This window comes from Anopheles coluzzii, chromosome 2 (assembly GCF_943734685.1).
Source record: "Anopheles coluzzii chromosome 2, AcolN3, whole genome shotgun sequence".
Classification (NCBI taxonomy): domain Eukaryota; kingdom Metazoa; phylum Arthropoda; class Insecta; order Diptera; family Culicidae; genus Anopheles; species Anopheles coluzzii.
This window is the reverse complement of record NC_064670.1, coordinates 11,198,396-11,216,001: the sequence shown is the minus strand read 5'-3', so window position 1 is coordinate 11,216,001 and position 17,606 is coordinate 11,198,396. Positions and strand designations below refer to the sequence as shown.

The 17,606-nt window shown below is 46.8% G+C and overlaps 2 protein-coding genes across 5 annotated transcripts in view; both read left to right on the top strand.

Annotated features, from left to right (window-relative positions):
- The window catches only part of LOC120948316 (dendritic arbor reduction protein 1), a 321,415-nt gene that overhangs the window by 93,214 nt on the left and 210,595 nt on the right, over positions 1-17,606 (top strand). The window lies entirely within an intron of this gene.
- The window catches only part of LOC120948452 (ATP-binding cassette sub-family G member 1-like), a 29,095-nt gene continuing 15,381 nt past the window's right edge, over positions 3,893-17,606 (top strand). Inside the window, exons 1-2 of one of the 4 annotated variants that reach the window (XM_040364789.2) lie at positions 3,893-4,169; positions 6,429-7,441. The gene's annotated coding sequence lies outside the window, so the exon portion shown is untranslated. The other 3 variants (XM_040364783.2, XM_040364785.2, XM_040364787.2) reach the window with 3 other exon arrangements.

The following is a 17,606-nucleotide window of genomic DNA, read 5'->3' as shown; positions in this document are numbered from 1 at the left end:
GTCCCGGGCCTAGAGGTCATACTGTCACGAATGAGTGCGGAATGAATGGTTTTTTGCCCCTGTAGTTGTTGTTGAAGCACACTGCGACTGAGAAAAAAAAACCCTCCACCCGGAAGCCTGATGAAGTCGTCGGCTTAGAAGATGACGCAAAGGTGGTCTCCACGTTTGTACCCTTTGCTAATGGAGAACGGCCAGGCGTTATCCACTCTAAGCAAACCTCCGCCAGCATTCGCTAAGGATGGGGCGGCGTCGTTATGAAACGATACTCTCTTTTTATTTTATTTTTGTTGAGCTGTTTACTCTTCTAAGTCCATTCTGATGAGGAAGCAGCGCTGTGGTCAGTTACGAATGACAGGTTCGGGAGTTTGTGCTGTTTTGTAGCGTTTATTTTTTCCCTGTATTGCAGAGAGTTGTGTATTTTGGGAGTGGTGTATATTGGGTAATCAGGAAGAAAGGTTTCTACTGGTAGAAGAAGGAAAGTTTCATGTTTTAATTTTGTACCGCCGCTTATCCGTGGCTTCTTTGCTTGACTTCGAACTTGTACGACGCCACGTAAGGATTAAACAAGAGTTTAACAACGATTTCATCATGCTTTCATTTCACATGTAATAGTGAAATTGTGCACGTTAATACGGTTGCATCATCTATAACTGCCCTTAAACTTAATTTATCTTGATTTTTTCAAAAGAATAGTTAGTCACACTGCGTTCTATTACTGGAAAACATTTTTTTTTTAATTTTACCTCAATCGAGGTCATTAAAACGTATCTTTCTTTTTTAAAACCGCCCATCATGCAGCAGTATCTTGGCAGCTCCACCAACGACTGCTCCAAACAAAACACACACAAAGAGCGTTGCATCGAAGTTGAACCGTACCACCGTACCGCGATCGTGTGGACTTTGATCGGCAGCGTTCGCCCTTTTATCACCACAAAACCGTCTCCGGTTGTATGCGTATGGCGTGAACGTGGACCAAAAATTAACGTCAAACACAACCCTCCTCCTCCTCCTAAGCTTCTACTATCGCCGTCGCAGATTGAGGTCAGAGCTCTCTTCTTAGTTGGCAACGCTCTCGGGCCGGTGATCGTTGGTATCACTTTTCGTAGCAGCTCCAAATTGCCTGCCGAGTAGCAAATCAGTCAACCCAACCCCGTACGCAAAGCCCTTCGCGCGTGCTAAGTAAATTGACCCTGAGCTGGGAACTAAGCTAGCGATTCGTGTAGCAATCGTACAAGGGTGCCAGGGTGTCTAGGGTAAGATGAAAGTGAGCTAGCTTTGGGATGGAATTGAGGGCAAGTACTTAGAACACAGTTGGACGATTACTACGCACATTGATCAGCCATGTGTGCAGTTCCAAGTAAAGTAGGGTAAATCAAAACAAGACCATACGCTTTTGTTATAGCTAATAAAGCTCCTCTGAAAACTCTCATGATACAGATCGATTGGAAAATAGCTTCCCGTTAAATCGAAGCAATATTGCACAACACGTGTTAGTAAGTTCAGCAGCATACCGGATAGCCGAGCCTCCTTTTCATGTGCTCAAAGCATAAAAAGCATTGCACGAAATGATGCAATGCCGTCACCACAATAACAGAGGAATGATCAGGCCCACTGGTCCATCTGGATTAGCATGTGACAGACACAGATGAGTTCAAACCAAGGCAAACACCGAAAGAAGTGCCACTCCAGAGCGATAACCTGTGTCTAAAAGCTGTCCCAACCACATCCTGATGCACGTAATCACAAGCACGAGGAAAAAGGTGTGTGTGTGTTTTCTCCAGCTGAAGGCCAGATATACACGTTACTTAACAGATATTTTCCAATGCAATGTTTATTATTATCTAAGGTCCTGTCTCCAGCAACAACAAAAAAAACTGTACACGTGGGAGGATGCATCAGTCAGTGGAATTGTTTGTTGTTATTAATATCACGCGTAGGATGGAGTTTGGAAGTGAAGTATCCATGTTTTTTTATTCATTGCGAAAAGGACACATCATAATAAGTAAGTTTCCTTAGTTCTCGTGCCTTACGCAACTTGCTCGAGTTCCGAGGGGGATACTTTCGAATTACGCTAAGCGAATGTTATGTAAACAAAGGTAAAATTAAAACCCCAAGTCCGCTGTTTCGTGTTTCTTTGATGCTGTTTTTAACGTTTGCCCTTTGATATGTTACAGTGTCCAAAGTTTGTCTACGCAGTTTTGTTTTGTTTTCGATCCTTTTATTTTTAGGAAATAAACATTGCATAAGAAGTTGTTAGTGTTAAGATTATCGTTAGTAGAATGAGAAAACATATTACCAATTGCGCACAGCTTTCGTTTTCCAAGACCCTTTTTGTGAATTTCACAACTAAGCAATCTGGCTAATAAAAGATAAGAGGATTCTATAATCTCTTTATCTCTTTAGACAGTCGGAAAGCCATTTATATTGTTCTGGACTTTAAACAAAAAACTAAAAACATTACGCCCCAACTGCACGTGATAAACAGAGTAAAACAAAGTGCAAGAACTTGTGCCGTTCGCTGCAAAATTCCATGCCGAATTTATGCATTACACAAACTGATGACCTCAATACGCAAGCCAGTTTATCATGCGGGAAAAGTTTACGTTAAATCCCACCTCGAAAGTTTATCTTTTTCGTTGCATCCTTGCCTACCTCTCCTGTAGCTCCTGCCAGCCCTGCTGCTCTCGTGCTTCGGTGCAATTGCAACCGAGACTTTCGTATCGACGGGAGCTTAAACTTCACATTCACACACACAAACACACGGTGAGATCGTTGAACTCCAACCCGACCAACACGGGATGGATGGAATTCTTTGTCCTTCGGGCGAAGGTGGCACTGGAGCGGTGCAACAGAATGAGAGATTCGCCCTTCGCTAGCTCGGCTACGGGGGATGAGATCCAGTGAGATGGTATGGCAATACGGGCCAACAGAAAAAAACACAACCTTCTGCAACACGCTTATGGGACACCATGCAATGCCTGCGACTGGCTTCTCTTGCTTTGTCTCGCGTGGCGGGCGGCTGTGCGTATTTGCGTTTAAGTTTCTTCACCTTTATTCCGTACGTTTGCTGCACCGGGATCGCGTTGCATCCGAACCAGACCAGAGGGCTCTGGTCTCTGTTTTGAAGGGCTGTATTAGTTTTACAACTGTGATGCATTGATTTAGTCGTGTGATAGCATTAACAAATTGCATTCTCTTCAACGTGTTTTGTCTTAAAAGATGAAACACATTTGGTGTATTTAATTATTTTAAAATTAAGTAAAAACAAACTCATCCTAGTGGTGCATGTTGCTCAAGATGTCAACGCAAAAAGCAAACCTTCCTATGACACACCATCACAGCTCCCATGGCTGGCTCTTCCGAAAGTGACGATATCCGCAGGTGATATCCACCTAAAAGTGGCCGGTCGGCTCGTTAGAAGTTTAGCTACCACGAATCTCGTTTCATTTCTTCCTCTTTTTTTTTGCTCTATTCGGTAGGTCACGAAACGCACCCTTCCCCTCAGAGTCTGTCTGTTTCTGCTCCATACCGCACACAGACACACACACACACACACACATAGTGCTCCCCGAAACGCTTGTTTTGCATGCTACTAATGTCAGTGATGACGGTGCCGATGATGACGGGAGCGCATTCGCCCCATTCCCATCTGCTCTGCAACCCCTATTACCCGAAGGGTGAAATCACACAAAGCAGAGAAAGAGAGAGAGGGAGAGAGCCCGCGTTCCACATGCGCGTATCCGAACGCGTTTTGTGCTCGCTCTCTTTTTCGCATTCGCTCCTATTGGCGTGCTCTCGCGCAAAAATTGCTCTCGCGGGTGCACGCGCGCGTTGTTGTGCGCGGATGAGCGAGCGAGTGAGCGAGCGCTCGCGAACCTTGCGTCCAGGCGTGTGCACCACGGGGGTAAAAGTTTCAGTCTCGCATTCTCGTCTCGGTACACAACGGGCGTGTGTGTTTGTCTCGGTGCGCGCAGCCAGTCTCTAAACCCCCGGAGCCCATCTAACGCACGGCAAACAAGCGTGTACCACAAACAGTCACACACGGGCCCCGAAGAGCAGGAAGAGTTCATAACCATCACCACAACAACAACAACAACAAAAAGCCAACCTTCCGCCCAGCCCGCCCCGCCACCCCAACCCACAGTGTAAACGGTTGTGATCATCTCACGGTGCGTGTCGGTGTGTGTGTGTCTTTCTCTTTTCTATCCCACTCGGGAGGGAAGTTTCGTGCGTGCAAGTGTGTGCTTTCTCCTTTCCGTCGGTGCGTCGTCGTCGTCGTCTTCTATTGTGAAAAGCGTTTTGCAATGCTCTAGCAGTGTGCGTTGGTTACGGTGTGCGCAAGAAAGAAAAACCCTTGCTCTCTTCTAAAACCCTACATCGAAGAAATGGATTTTTGTGCGACGCAGTTTGGTTCGTGTTTCGGGAACAAGCCCTTCCCTGTACAAACGCATTTTCGCTTCTTTCGCTGAGTTTTGGCCTCCAGCCGTAGCTCGTCGCGAGTGACTACTGTGCGGGGAACGGGGGCTGATGGATGCAGACGCTGCAAGACACATTAGCGCGACGCCTGTATACTTTGCTGCACGCAACAGTGCATTTCCCGTTGGCCAGCATTGGCCTCCCATCCCTCATCGGTGTACCCCTCTGTTCGTGGAAGGAGTTTAATGGCATCGATTTGATATTGAATGAACCCGTTTTTTTTTCGACAAAACCTAAAGGTGTGCACTACAAGCTAGAGCTATTGTGAACAAACATCCGTTTTGATTGACGATTCTTTTGAAGCGAAAAATGAGAAATAGAAACGCAGTCTAAACCATTCTTTTTGTCTTGCAAGTATCCACATCTTCTGGGGTTTCGTTTGCTTGGTCCCATTCCCACCCTCTATCTCACTCAAACACAAACATACACACTCACACACTCTATTTCTCTCCTTCAGTACACCCACACCCACCGCCGTAAACCGGCTCATCAGCTGCTGGTTGGGATTGGATGTCGAAAAACATCTGCTTTTCGAACTCGAATCGACCCCCTCTTTTTCCATACGCTTTCCCCCATTTTTTTCCTTCCCTAACCATGCTGGGCTAATGCTCCTACGGCCATCTCCCAGAGCAACCCGCTGGGGTTGAAAAACAACAACAAAGCAGGCGTTCTCGCGGCATGGTTTCAGTTTGCGTTAGAGTTTTGCTCTCTTAAAAAAGGGGTATCTTCTCTCTTTTCAAACCTCGGAGAGAGTTGTGTTCCTTTCCATCATCCCCTTGCGTAGGAAAAGGAAGAAGAAAGGATGCTCTTTACAATTTCCAACAATTTTCGTACTCTGCTACGACCTGGGTTCTTTTAGGGACAGTGTGTGAGTGTGTGTGCGTGTTCGTGTGCAATTCTAGTGACCTCTAGAGGGAATCCTATCTTGAGTGGTTAAAACCCCCTACTAGTTGGAAATGTTCTACATCACAGTGGCATCAAAAGATGAAGAATTTGTGATCCATGTGTGACCGATTTGTTGGTTTTTTGTGTTGTTTCGTGAGAATGCGTCTCTTTGCTAGGCAGCCGTAGTAGAGGAGCGGATTTAGCTCACGGAAAAAAGATGAACTCTTTACTCTCGGTAAAAGCGAGATGGATGTAAAACAAATCACTCTTTGCGTACCTAACCGCAAACGGAATGAAGCGAGAGCGCATACAAACGATACTGCCACTCTGCGCAAACGGTGGCAATGATGGGAAGACGTGTCCCGAGCTTCCTTCTACCGATTGTGCCCACCTCCCATCAGCTGTGATCCCCCGTAGTTTCCATACATATCTTAAGCAAACGCGCTCGCTCTCTCTCTCATTTAGGAGCTGTCAAAACGATTGCAAATTTTGTTTGAGGAACATCAAAGTTTAAGTTAGTAATAAGTTCGTTGAGTACAATTCCATAGTTTTGGGAAAGTTGGGCATATCGTGCAGGTTGAAATGATCATTTAAATCTAGATTCTAGATAATGTATGATATGAAGCTAGTTCTTCCAAAACGAAGAGAGAACACCCGCAAGAGAGCGACCAGTTTCATAACTTGGAGCGAGCAAAAATCGGTCCACGGTGGTTTGAACAAGCGCTCCCCCGAAATGTTGGACCCCAGAAAGCAACGATTTCGATTTTGACAGCCAATCCGACGGCCTCAGACCACAAAAATATTCCTTCGAAAGCGTCCCGAATCTCCATCTGATATCTTGCGTGATGTATTCCCATAAATTTATGTGAATCATCATCATCATCATCGTCATCGGCGTCAGCATCTGTACACAGGTGTACAGTTTGTAAGGATACAACAACAACAACAGCATGACGTATTCGATCTGTCAAAAAGTGGTCGCGTTCCTTGTTAGTTACGGATTTAGAGTTTCGCAGCCACCAACAATCGTTCAACTATTTCTTGTTTTCCCTCATCATTTCCCATAGGTTTTGCAGTTCATTGCCAAAAGTTCACGTGAGTTAGCTGCAGCTGTGTGCGATCTGATTGAAAATGAAAAGTTGATCGACGTTCGGGGTTCAGTTTTTAGTTAACTGGTGCGAGCAATTCCAGCAAAGGATGCAAAAAACTATGTAAAAACAACCGACAGAGTGTGCATGTGTGTGTGTGGAAGTGTAGTGTAGTGGTGGCATACAAGAGGTGTATGCAAATTATCGTAAAGTGTGTCATACATACCGCAGCCACCCAGCCCTGTTGCGAAGTGTATATGAATGGGTGACGACGCTTGGTAAACGTGCTGCCGTCCTTGTGCTCCCCGTATGACAGGTTCGCTCGCAGCACGCCAGAAGCATCCTTTTCCATAAATCAGCGCAAAACCTAAAAATAGGAGAAAGTGCTTAATAACACAACCACAGGAAGAAAAACAAAAACTCCGCTCGCATCGTCCTCGGTGGTGTAGGTTTTTGGTGCATTTGGTGTGTATGGTGCGGTGTACCGGCGGCAACGCAAACACATGCGCGAGTGTCCTTTTTTCCTCTGTGCAGCAAGGAGGTTGTGTGCGTGTATGTGCGTGCGGGCTGTGTTGTCAGCTAGTGACCCAGTGGTAACTGCCAGCAATCCGCCCACCCGAAGTGGAGAAACAAAACCTACGCTAGCAATAAGCAAGGAAATAAAAGTGAAGGGAAAACTCCGTGCTACGCGATTTATTATTCAGCAGTATTAGTTAGCTAGCTACCCGGTAAAACGAGGTGGTGCGTAGGTGTGTGCAGGCCTATTTGGAGGTTAGTGGACGGGGAAACGGGAATCGCCAAAGCTGCGCCTGGAAACCACCGAACACGCGGGGGAAAAGCGCTTTTCGCACCACCATCACCACCACCCGTCTGGTTGGTTTGGAATTCAGCGATTCAGTCGAAAGAAGGATTGTGTATTTCGGAACGCTTCCTTTTCCTGTGTATTTCCGAACACCAGATTCCTTTTGCTAGCTGAGGATTCCTGCTATAAGGTAAGTTTGGGTTTTGTTGCTATATTTCTCGGAATAGGGAACTCGATTGGAATTAGGGATGGGAAGCAATAATGAAATGTAACATGTCTAACATGTACCTAATTAAATGGACATTGAGAACTGTCGCACGTGTGCGAGGACACTCCATCTATAGCAGATTGGAAGTAGGCATTCCTTTTTCGAGTAGATATTTTCCTTCGGTGTTAACTAAACTACCCAAATCGTAGTTGCGTCGCCTTCTGATAAGATTCGATGCTAATCTCGGAACCGTCCTACGTAACATTAACTGGCCATTCGATTATGTGATCTGATGACTTACCAGATTCTGCCATTTCGAGCGACAGACAACAAAAAGGGAGCAGACATTCTGTACGTTGGGTTTTCTAGCATTTAAGCACTTTCAGGTCAAGAAGATGATCATAGCAGATAAAATCAATTCCATCCTTAATCAATGTATTTCTTCCAAGAAGCTCATCAACTCTTACGCCGACAGCAGGGAGGTATGTACCACCTCTGATTGTCCTGCGCGTTCAAATAGTGACTCAATCATGGAGTCTCCAGCTCAGCTTCTGCCTAGCGTAGCTTATTGTTACGCTTATTGCAATTTCATTTCAAACCCTCCAAACCCCCTCCACATCTCAGCGGGACGAATGAGTCATCTTGGGAACAATTTTCTTCCCATCATTTCACTTTTTTGTTCCGATTGTTTGCGGCGGCGAAAACAGGCGACCGATCTCGTGCATCGCACGAATGCCTTACGAAGATGTATGCGGCAGAAAGCTAAAAGCTTCCAAAACTTTATTTGCACAGTTTCGACTGTTCACTATCCATCACGGCGGAGCGGAGAACTTTCTGTTTTATTGCCCCAAAACGCCGAACGGGGAATTAACGAACGCCACAATGACCGGTAAGTTCGTGAAGCCCCGGCAGTGTGTGATGGGTTCGTTTGCTAGTCACCTTTACCAATCAAGACACCGCCGAACGAATGAATCATTTGGGAGCGGTGGGACAGTCGCAAAAAGTCGCAAAAACCGGTTCAGAACTATCGAAATGAAGATGGCCAATCAATGTGTTTTGATGTTCTGCTTTGTTCTGCGCACAGCTGGATTCCATTTAAATCTGTTTCAATATCAAACGATAGAAGCTGTTCGAAGCACTTTGTTCCTCAATCAGTTTGCACGAGTCGATGACCGTAAATGGATGGTCGTAACTCTTAGCCAGCGTTATGTCACGATCGGCCTTGAAACCTATATCAGCAATAATCGAAAAAGCAACGAATACTTTGGTAAATGCTTGCTATCAACGCTCGCTAAGCTAATCCATCTCACGCATATCACGACGCTCGAGTAGGACTTTCAACTCAGGTTGCTCGGGTTAGCGATAAGTAACCTACTTTTAGCACACCTGTTGTCGCACTGACCGCCACCGAAGATTCGGCGGAATAGGGAATCCGGTACATCTTATCTACGCAGCACTGTATCATTAGTTGCGCTTCGTTTTTTGCTTCTTTCTTCAAACAATTCAGTGCAATCGCACTTAACGATTATCAGCGTAATGATCGGTGTTTATATGTGTGCGTGTGTATGTAATCGCAGTAAATCAACAACCAACCTCTTGCGGCGTCCTTTTTCTCCCAACACAAGTTATTATCTAAAATCAAACACAAAAACCGTGCACCAAGATAATAGGCCAGATAGCAGCCAAACACACAAGTGCGTTCGATGTCAATGGACCGATAAGAACCCGGCCAGTACTACCGCCATCAATGACCGCACACCGTAGCGAGCCCCCAGAACCTTTGACCGGCTCCGCGAGTGCACCGTGCACTGAGCTATCGCTAAAAATAAGTGCGCCGTACCATGGCACGACCGGCACAGGTGCGTCACAAATCAGGGAATACCTTGTGCGCCAGGTGTGATGTGTGTCCTAGGGGCCCCTAAGCTCGTGTGCAAGAGTGATTGTTACTGTTATCGGCTGTTATCGAGCCGCGTCGCGCACCGAGAGAAGCAGCACATGGCGGTCGGCCAATGTTTGGGTGGTAGCTGATATCGATAAGCAACAAAACACGGAAGAGGAACTGCTGCACCAGGACACCAGGTGTGCCTAGTAACGTGCGTAATGATTGGGAGGTGATTTGAACGGTCTCGCACGATGAAATGTTTGTTGTTTCGGAAAAAAAATCAGTTCAACAAGCATCTGAATCTGTTGTTTTCGCAGAACAGACAACTCTAGTAGTAGCATATACATAGCAATCATACAAAAAAGGGTGGGAAATCGATTATAGAACCACGTTGGAATTGACGAATGACTTTTTTAGGGTTTAGGAAAGGATTTCCAAGAATTTCATATTTGATGTTATTATCGATTGAATTCGTTGAATCAGTATCCAGTAGAAATGATTATAGTAATATCAATCCACCCATATAGTAGCATTTAACAAGATAAACAAGTTTAACAGCACAATATAACACGGAGGATTCCAAGCATGCATTAGAGTAATCAAAGATAGGAAAAAATACCTTGAAAAACGACAGCTTTGTAGTAGTGTTAGGTGGTGAAATATGTCAAATGAACCATCATTACATGGCTGATGCATATGTTGTTAGCAAATATTGAAATAAAATAGCTCAGATTAAATACATTCCCTCAGAAACCACAACACTGCCTAACGGAATTAAGAAAGTTGTGATGATATTAATGTCTATCGAACGATCACTATGCTCTCGCCCATGGATGGAGTTTAATCAATTTTGATGATTTTTGCCTTCCAACCATCCTGCGGGTGCGCACTAAAATTGGGCAACTCATAGACCATTTAACAACAGGCGCCTATCCACAACCCCCTTCAAAAGGGATCGGGGGCAACAGATATGCATGCCTAGAAGGAAGTGGAGTACATGAAGCAAATCCACGCTCTACGCCATTCTCGCCGTGATTGATTTGATAATCGATAGGAGAACAGCACAACCACACGGCGGCAGATAAAGCTGTCCGATTTTTTGCCACACACACACACAGACACACACAGTGCTGCAGTATAGCAAATTCATCGACGCTCAATGGTGGCCATTGCGGTTGATTTATCGGCAACGATATTGCAACGACCGGTACGAGAGGTTTGTCTTGCTTTATTGACCATTCATCCACCGTCCAGAAGAACGTCCAAGCACCGAGCACCAGCGGGCTAGATATAGATGGATGGGCGAAGCTAACGTGCAATTATTATGCCCTCACGGTACATGCCACCCCCGTCTTTTCACGCCAGTCTGTCCGCCTACGGTATATGTCGAAAGAACCCTCCACTGATTGAGCATTGTTTAGCAGAGCGGACACCTTAACGCCACAGGAAACACAGTTGTGCTATCGTGTGTCACTGGCACGGGCGCGAAATTCCTCCACTCGCTAATCCGTCGCTCGCACTTTTGCTTTCCGTTGGTCGCTTACGCGCTTATTTCGCTTTTCCCTGTTACGCCCGAGTCTGAGACAGCCTGACACTTTTTTTTGTGCCACCTTCTCCAGTCCTAAGTACACTTGCACTTGAGCAGCAGAGCGCAGCTCCGAAGAAACCTCTTACCTTGGGCCCCTCCTAACGTTCATAAGCAAAGAACGCTTTTCCTGTACGGGTTTCTCGACCGTCGCCTCGTGGCAGCAAGGTTAGCATCTTTATTTTTTTATTTTTTTTACGTAATTCCCATTGCCATTGTGGCGTTTCCTTCGATTATCGTTCCGAAATGGCTTCCCGGTTTAATGTGCAAGCGGCGGCTCCGGTTCCGTGGGTGGGTGGGGGTGTGGGGCCGATGACTTTTGCACGAGGACCATTTTTAACGTAACCGTTAGAGGCGAGAGCACGTTGGCAGGAACTTCTTGCCTCGTTGGCTCGTTACATGAGGTTTTTCGTTCTGTATCTGTCTGTAGTCTGCTCACAGCGAGCTTCTGTTCGTTAATTTTCCTGTTCGTTCTCCTCTAAGCCCACCGGTGATTGGTGGCGGTGGAGGGGACACTCCCGGGAGCATCAGATTGCTTGCGTTTTGCGTTGCGTAATTAAAAGATGTCCTCGGGTGTGATATAAGATTTCTTTCGCCAACAACCCACCCGAGCTTTGAGGGTTTGCAATGGGAACCTAAAACACTGGTAAAGGTCAATTACGATTTCTCGGAAACCATTGTAGGGAAACCCTGGGAAGGATTTTAATAAGCAATGTATTGGGCATGAGGATACGATTTGTAGGGCTTAGGATACTCGAAGACACCCATGCTGCTTCTTCAATGTTATAATTCTAAGGTTCTAATAGATAAAATGGTCATGTTACGATGATTAAACCAAATGGCTTTAAATTCGTTTATACTATTATTGCTAATGTATGTAAAAAATAACAAATGCAAATAAATATATTTGTAATAAAAGAAGCGGATACTGAACTAAGCCACTAAGCAAAGTATGAAGTCAGAAAATAAATTCCTCCCAAATCCCAGACGAGCACACAACCAATCGCATAATATTTCAACGATCAACTAGCGGAGAGATTGAACGAATATTTGCGAACTTAGTCATGCCGGCGGTATGGCACACATCACGAGCTTTGTTAGCCTACCTCAACAAACGATTAGTCAACAATTTGCCCATTGATTGCTCCACCACCAACCGCAGCTCCCCCCTACACTGCTCGGTTCAGCTACCGTGCGGCGTGTGCATCATATTTCTTCCTGTACCCTCTAACCACTATCAATCGAATCCATCCCCACTTAGACCCAGACATCCGTTTCCGATGAAATACGGTACGCCGGTACAAATCATGGGAAAATCGCACAACTGTTTTGTGCTCGCGGCAGGAAACGGTTTGCTACCGTTGTTTGAATGCAATCGATCTCCGGCACGGCGTGTTGGATTTCTGGCTTGTCGTCGCGGTGTCCTGTTTACTGGGCACACGATAGTGAGTGTCAAGCATGGCAGATAGGGCGTGGATTATTGCTTTGCATTTTTCATGCATCAACTAGCCACTCCCCACTAGCACATTCCATAATTGTTTTCCCTTGCACTTCGGTGCACTTTTTTGTGTGCCAATTGCACCGAAAAGCTGAAACTACAACAGGAGAGGATCAAACTGAAACAAAACTTTCCCAAAACTATGAATCAAATGCAGATGAATGCACTTTGCAGGATTATGGTTGCTAAAAATATGCGATACGACGAATGGCGAGAAGCGGAGAAGAGCACACGAAGCACGATGTAAAGCTTAGGATACGATATAAATTGCAAAAAAGAGAGAGAGAACACACCACAACATCTGCTCTGTCCGCCTCCGTAGTTCAAGTGCAAACCTCTCAAGCCCACACTTTCCCCTCCACCTGCATGGTACAGTACAGTGAGAGCTTTTTTTCTTCACTGCCATACCAAAGCAGAAGTGGAAGGACGCGAAACAAATTACTTGCTTCGCGAAACGTTAATGATTCAAAAGCGTAACACTTTTCTGTTGGCCGGGTTGTGTTGGTTTCGTTTCTAAGCTGCCCCGGGTGTCTGTGTGTGTGTTTGTGTTCCGTTGTACAGCGTAACGGAAGCGAATGTACACTCCCCGTCCGTATCGTGTGACTAACATGCAGCCTCCATCCTTGTGCCCCGACCCAAACCGACCCGAAGCGCAACGCCACTCTTTGCTGTGTGCACTTTTTTAACCGTACCAGTGGAATTGGGTCCCCATCCTATGTGCTGCAAGCGTAGCAAATGGAGAACAAGACACACACAGAGCGAACCGATAAAATGGCTCAGACACAGCTGGGCAGGAACAAAAAACCCCCGATCTACGAGTGCAGCTGCACTCGGTGCACCAGGAACCAAACCGGCCGAACGGGGCGCGCGAGAGTTTATCGTCCATGTTGGTGGTTGGTGCTGGTTGGGTGCTACCATCATGCTGTGGCGCAATGGCGTTGGCAGGAAGAGGCGGCTGCTTACGATTCTTTGTTTTCCGTTGGGTTTTGCCGGCTTGTGGGTGCGGCGCGCGTGTATCTGCTGGCGGGTGAGGGGGGGGCTCGTGGATAACGCTCTCAAGGGCACTCTCAAATGAACTTCAATGAATGGCAAAATGTGCAGAAATTGGAAAGCTTTATTCCGAGGAGACAGGGAAAAGTGGAAGTGTGGTTTAGTGATGTGCTCTCTGGAGCGCACCCACGACTCCGATCCGACTCCAACTATTGTTAGTCCGATTCCGACACCGGCAAAATGGAACAACTAGATCCGCCCGGAGTCGGAGTCGTTTGGAGTCGTCGGTAGTCGTCCGGAGTCGTCGGAGTCATTCGTAGTCGTTCGGCGTCGTTCAGAGTCGTTCGGAGTCGATCGGAGTCTGAGTTGTCCGGAGTCGTCCGGAGTCATTCGGAGTCGACCGGAATCGGAGTTGGTCGGAGTCAACAGGAGCCTTTGTGCGTATGATCAGACCTTTCCTTTCGTTGTGTTTTTTGTCTTTCACTTTGCGCGTGCACTTCTTATACAGGCCTTTGTTTCAAAGGCCGACCTCGGCCGACTCCAGATGACTCTGGATGACACTGTCTGTAGCCGATTCCGGATGAATCTAGACGACTCCGTACGACTCCGAACGACTCCGGAAGACTCCGACTCCGAACGACTCCGAACGATTCCGGACGACTCCGAACGACTCCGAACGACTCCGAACGACTCCAAACGACTCCGGACGACCCCGAACGACTTCGAACGACTCCGGACGGCTTCAGACGACTCCGGGTGTTTCTGGATGATTCCGGACGACTCCGAACGGCTCCGGATGATGCAGGGCGGACCTATCTTCCGGAGTCGATTCCGAATTAATCGGAGTCGGATCTGAGTCGATTCCAGATTTTTGCCTACTTTACCCATCACTAGTGTGGTTGTTTCGCCCACTGTTTCGCGAGTCGAGTGACTTTAACTCATTTTCAATCACCAGAAAACTGGAGCCAAGCGTGAATTTTACCAAAAATCTGAATTCATTTGCAAAGTAACCCGGAATGAGGCTACATTTTCTGCAGTTAAAGCTAAGCACGTCCTAGCTTGTTCGTTTTCCTCAACTCGCAAACCTCAACCTCAAACTCAGCTCATCCATTTCTAAATAGTATCGCGTTTCTTCGTCAACACGCTGCTCGGAACAATCCTCCGCTCTGTTTCGTACCGTGATGTAGAAGAACAGAGAATCAATTTAACCTTTCATTTTCACACCGAAAGGAAATCAGTGCCAACAAGGAATGCGGAGAATGTAAACGAGCATACCTTTTAAAAAATTAACAACACCACCAATCCCCGCTTTCAATCGTACGCCTCGATTAGCTTTTTATCGGCAGCCACAGGTCGAGCACACAGGAACTGTCCAACTGATGATAGGGCACAAACTCGCTGTGTCCAAACCCCATTTTCACCAACCTCAGTTTGGGGTAAAGTGACACTAACCAACGTCAATTTCAGGGGTTTCCTCCTTTTGAAAACATGTTTTTTTTGTATCAAACTCTTCGCTCGCACAAGCATCCGCTTTGTGCTTCACGTTCCGCGTCTGCTGTTTTTCCCACCTTTCGATGCCGGTTTTAGCATCTTTCCATGTTGGTGCCGCACGATGCTACGGTACAACAAATAAACAAACAAACAAAAAAACACACACACCAACCCATAGCTTTAATGGCACCAGCGCTCTTGGGCCAGTGGCAAAGTGTCATCAAACGTTTCCCATTTCTGGGTAAAGCCTCTGGTAGGGGGACGGTAAAGGGCGGCAGGCAGCAGCAACCAGAACACGGAAGGCAAACTGCTATCTCGGGGCGGATAGCTGTCGGTTGGTCTAACCGGCGCTATTAAATTTATCACTGTCACCCAGTGTCAGTCAGCTCCGGTTTCCCTTCGGCCAGGTACGGCCACCCGTCCCGTCGTTTTTCCGATGATCTTCCGGATGATCGAACCGATACGTTTTCCTTTCAAAGCGTGTGTATGTGCATGTTCTAAAGCAAAACTTTAGCAATACCGTTAAAGAATAGAACGAATCGGCAAACAAAGAATTTAAACCCGCTTCTGGCTCTCCTATGCTCTTCCCTTCCGCCAGGCAATCCGGTTGCAGGAGGACCTGCTAAAATATTCCATCCTTAGTTTGAGTTCGACTACCGGAGTGGGCGCTCTCTCCTTCTCTCTCTCTCTCTATGGTTTAACGATCGAAGCCGACTAAAAATTCGTTTTGAAGTTCAATGTTCAAGGACCTGCGGGAGGCTGACTGGTTCAACTTTGTGTGCGGGTTCTTTTTGTCCTTCGCGACCAAGCGCCGGTTGGAAGTTGGCACCAACAAAAAAAAGGCGCTACCCAACCGAACGTACGACCAAACGACATACGCTTTTATGAGCTTCTATGAATAGCAGATCGGCAAACTAGACGGCATAATAAAGTGCCGCCCGGTTGCATGCAGCGGATGCATCGGTGGCGTACATTCTTGGCACCACACATCTGTGTGTGTGTGTGTGTGTGTGTGTGTGTGTATGTGTATGTGTATGTGTATGTGTGTGTGTGTGTGTGTGTGTGTGTGTGTGTGTGTGTGTGTGTGTGTGTGTGTGTGTGTGTGTGTGTGTGTGTGTGTGTGTGTGTGTGTGTGTGCGCGTGTGTGTGTGTGTGTGTGTGTGTGTGTGTGTGTGTGTGTGTGTATGTGTGTGTGTGTGTGTGTGTAGGAAAACAACATGCATCCTCTCTCTCTCTTACGTTGTTGCATGCATAACGGCTGGAGTCATTTTGCTCTTAGAATAGTTCTAAACACACCATTTGGGTACCAAAGCACACGGTTTTCAGATGTCACTGTTTTGGAAAACTATTTCACCTGAAGGTCTTTCTACGGTCGGTGGCTGGGGAGTTGACGTGTGTGCTCGTGAACCTTTTGTGTAATGGGGAACATGTCCACAAACGACCGCTACCAGAGCTCCATCGCCCTTTTTGTGCACCTCCGGTGGGAATGCTTCCAAGTCGGGGCCGCATTACAGTGTCTAACAAAAAAACACAAATCGATATGCAAATAATGCTCCCTCTCGCCCTCTTCCCTGAAGCTACTGCCCTGCCCAACTTCTTCAACACGCCACCTACCCCTTCCCGTGCTCACATTTCCTTCCGTTTGCACCGCTCGGAAAGGTGATCGCGTTTGCAACAGAACGGCAACACAAGCACGGTCTGTCTTGTTCTGTAAAATGGATAGCATTTCCGGCCGGGCTCCAAACTGGACCTCCAAAAGCGCACGTCGTCTCACGCAATGAGGAGAACGCGAAACAAACGCCCAGCACGACTACAATGTTCAGCACCCCGGTTTCCTTCCGCCCTTATGTGTGCGAATGAGAATGTGTGGAGAGCCGTTTTGCCTACCGGAATGTATGATTTTTTTTTGTTTCATCACTTTTCTATATTGTGTCCACATTTGTAATGCTGGCTGAACCGACAATCGGACGCTGAAGGACACTTGACTCAAAATGGGCATGTAAACCCCCAAAGGGGGGCATATTCACAGCGTCTTTCGAACACACAGCAGGCAACAAGAACCTCCTAAACATAGCTGCTCTCCACCGTTATCACGAACTGTTTCCTGTTCTCTTTCTGCAACTCTCGCCTTTGACTAAACTTCGCCTGTGACACAAAACAAAAATGGCGGAAGGCATTGCTTCATGTTTCAAAGTGTGTAAAACACGGTCGCACCATACCGCCCACACACTCGCACTGTCAGCTGCCACCATGCTGCTTACACCACGCACCCGCTGTGTGGAGATCCTGGAGCAGAGGCAAAGAGAAATTGCATCGAAAACTTGTCGCTGCAATAAAGTTCCCCTTTCCTGCGTACCGTGGTGCCAGGGGTCAAGGCTTTGCGGATCCGGTGGAAGAGACGAAAAGTTAAAACTACTAACATTTGCTTCCAACTGGTGGTTTCCAGTGTGATTGGATTTCTTTCAACACGGACGTGCAGTTTGTGCGGAGAACTTACTAAGCCCCTCCCCACCGCGTGAGGGAAAGAAAGTTGGCTTTGAAACATTAACGATCAGGCTTAGTCGAGAACCCGCTGAGGCTGCCTTTTACAACAATATTCTTTGGCTTTCAATAAGACGTAAGGCATATTGTAGAAGATGCTCATTTCTGTTCTGTCATGGAAATTGGAGCAGTAGCACTCGCCGGGATTAGAGGGTTTTCC